Source organism: Nicotiana tabacum, chromosome 5 (genome assembly GCF_000715075.1).
Source record: "Nicotiana tabacum cultivar K326 chromosome 5, ASM71507v2, whole genome shotgun sequence".
Classification (NCBI taxonomy): domain Eukaryota; kingdom Viridiplantae; phylum Streptophyta; class Magnoliopsida; order Solanales; family Solanaceae; genus Nicotiana; species Nicotiana tabacum.
Genome location: NC_134084.1, coordinates 53,719,374 through 53,723,109, shown reverse-complemented (window position 1 = coordinate 53,723,109; position 3,736 = coordinate 53,719,374).

Below are 3,736 nucleotides of genomic sequence, written 5' to 3'. Positions count from 1 at the left end.
CATAGGAGTATACTAAATTAAGTATGAAACTGAGTAAGAATTAATCTAGATATTTACACAAAGTTAGAATATTCCTGGCCAAATTTTTTTTCATTGTGTATTTTGAGCTGGGCCTATTAGGTGATCTTAATCATCCCTAATTCCAACCTGTTCCTTTCAAAGTTTTCTCTACTCAATGCTTTAGTGAAGATGTCAGCAATTTGCTTATCAGTAGCACAAAATTCTATGGAGATCAAACCTTTCACAAAATTATCTCTTAAGAAGTGGTGCCTAACATCCATGTGCTTAGTCCTCTTATGATGAACAGGGTTCTTTGTCATACTTATAGCACTAGTGTTATCACAGAATATAGGAATACAACCAACTTCAATGCCAAAATCTACCAGCTGTTGTTTGATCCATAGCAATTGAGCACAACAAGAGGAAGCAACAACATACTCAGCTTCAGCAGTGGATAAGGCCACTGAATTTTGCTTTTTAGTAGCCTATGACACAAGACATGAACCAAGAAAGTGTGCCATACCGGAGGTGATTTTCCTATCCACTAGGAAACTTGCATAATCAGCATCAGCATATCCTACTAGATTGAAATTACTACCTTTGGGGTACCAAAGATACAAATCAGTGGTGCCTTTCAGATATCTTAGTATCCTCTTGACAGCAGTCAAGTGAGACTCCTTTGGATTTGCCTGAAAACAGGCTCAAAACCCTACACTGCAAACAATGTCAGGTCTGCTGGCAGTAAGATACAAGAGTGAACCAATTATACCCCTATACAACTTTTGATCAACTGATGAACCAGGTTCATCAATGTCTAATTTAGTGGCAGTTGCAATGGATGTGTCTATTTCTTTTGATTCTTCCATTTTAAACTTTTTGATAAGCTCTTTTGCATACTTCTGCTGATGGATCATGGTTCCATTTGGACTTTGTTTGATCTGCAAGCCTAATAAGAAGTTAAGCTCACCCATCATACTCATTTCAAACTCACTCCCCATTAATTTTACAAAGTCCTTACTTAGCTTATCAGTGGTGGCCCCAAAGATTATGTCATCAACATATATTTGTACCACAAGGAGATCCTTACCTTTTTCCCTTAAGAATAAAGTACTGTCAATTTTACCTTTTTTGTAACCATGCTCCAGTAGGAATTTGGACAGTCATTCATACCACGCTCTTGGGGCCTGCTTGAGTCCATAGAGATCCTTGTCGAACATGTACACATGCTCAGGACATTCTTTGCTCTCAAACCCTGGAGGTTGTTTTACTAACACTTCTTCTTTCAGGTACTTCAAGAAGGCACTTTTGACATCCATCTGATGAAGAGTGAATTCCATGTGTGCTGCAAAGGCTATGAGGAGTCTTATTGACTCTAATCTTGCAACTGGAGCAAAAGTCTCATCATAATCTATGCCTTCCTCTTAGCTGTAACCTTGGACCGCCAGTCTTGCCTTGTTTCTTATAACGGTTCCATCTTTATCAAGTTTGTTTCTGAAGACCCATTTTGTGCCAATAACTGATCTATCCTTGGGTCATGAAACTAGATGCCAAACTTGACTTCTCTCAAATTGATTGAGTTCATATTGCATTGCATTCACCCAATCTGCATCCTGCAAAGCCTCAACAACATTTTTAGGCTCAATAAGAGATAAAAAGGCATCAAAAGAACACAAATTCTTTAATTGTGATCTAATTTTGACTCAAGATGTTGGATTAGTGATAATGTTCTCAATAGGATGAGAACTTTGATACTTGTAAGGTTTCACAACCAACTGGTTTCTGCCAGATGTTTCTCCCATGTTCTGTTGCTGAGGAACAGGGTCATGAACAAGTTCTTTTAAGGGATTTATTTCAATTCCTCCTTGATTAGTTCCCCCTGTCAGATTGCCCTGGATGGAAGAACTTGTTCCATCACCTGTTCCTTCTTTTGGTGCCACTTTGACTTGGGTTGAGGCTTCAGTCAGATCCTTTACCAATCCAATGGCTTTATCTTCGTGTTTCCGTCTCTTAGAAAAAATGTTAGTTTCATCAAATACTACATGTACACTTTCTTCTACACACAAAGTTCTTTTATTGAACACTTTATATGTTTTACTATCTGAAGAATATCCCAAGAATACTCCCTCATCACTTCTGGGATCAAACTTACCTAGGGAGTCTTTTCCATTATTGTGCACAAAGCACTTGCAACCAAATGCCCTAAGATGGGATATATTTGGCTTTCTCCCTTTAAGTAACTCATAGGGAGTCTTCTCTACAAGAGGTCTAGTCATGCATCTATTGATAATGTAACATGCAGTGTTTACAGCCTCTGCCCAGAAGCTATGAGGCAGTTTACTAGAAAGAAGCATACTCCTAGCCATGTCTTCAAGAGTCCTATTATTTCTTTCAACTACTCCATTTTGTTGAGGTGTCCTAGGGGCAGAGAAGTTATGATCTATACCATTTTCATCACAAAATTCAGCAAACTTAGCATTCTCAAATTCAGTTCCGTGATCAGACCTAATTGATGCAAGTTGATTTTCTAATTGTTTCTGAGTTTTTCGAACAAAGGTAGTAAACATGTCAAATACTTCATCTTTAGATGTTAGAAACAGTACCCAGGTAAATCTAGAATAGTTATCAACAAGTACCATTACATACTTCTTTCCACCTCTGCTCATGGTTCTCATTGGACCACATAGATCCATATGGACCAGTTCCAATGACTTGGTTGTTCTTACCATTTTCTTGATTTTGAAAGATGATCTTACCTGCTTCCCCCTTGCACAAGCCTCACAAACTTTGTCTTCCTTAAACTTGATGTTAGGTAACCCTATCACTAAGTCCTTAGAGACCAATTTGTTTAGCTGATTCAGACTGTCATGACCAAGTCTTTTGTACCACAGGAGGTGATCATTATCCAGCACACTTAGGCAGGTTAGTTCATTTTTTGAGAGAGTGGACAAATCTACAATGTAAATATTGTTAACTCTTTTTCCCTGCAAAACAATCTTGTTAGTGGTAAGATTAATCACAAAGCATTTAGTAGAGGTGAATGCTACAAGGTTATCTCTGTCACACAGTTGTGACACGCTGATAAGGCTGTATTTCAAGCCATCTATCAAGTAGACATTCTCAATGGAGTGATAGTCTGTCTTACCTACCTTTCCAACCCCAATTATCTCACCTTTATTCCCATTTCCAAAGGAGACATTGCCTCCCTTTAAGTCCTTAAGTGAAAGGAACTAGTTCTTGCTTCCAATCATATGTTTTGAGTAGCCACTATCCATGTACCATATTTGGCTGCTTCCCTTCACCAGACCTGCAAAAAGAAATCAAGGGTTAGTCTTAGGAACCCAAACTAGTTTGGGTCCCTTTCTATGGGCAAAGGGATAAATCAGATGCCTTCTAGCCCACCCAGGCAGCCTCTTTTTTTCTTGAACAAAAGTTTTATTCTCTTGACTAGCCTTCTCTTTTGCATTACATTCATTTTTGTAATGGCCAGTCTTGCCACAATGTGTGCAAATTTTGTTTTCAGGAAGAATGATGTACTTGCTTTTAGGATCCCATTTAAGTGCTTGAGTTCCATAACCAAGTCCTCTTTTGTTGCTATTGTGATGTTCGTGTAGCCAGGAGAGTGCATCAGAAGCCTTGTTCCATTTGCAAGTTCTGTCTAGTTCATGTTTTACCTTCCATAGATCTTCTTTTAGTACTTTTATATGCTCATCTTTTAGTACTCATTTGGACATAGTCC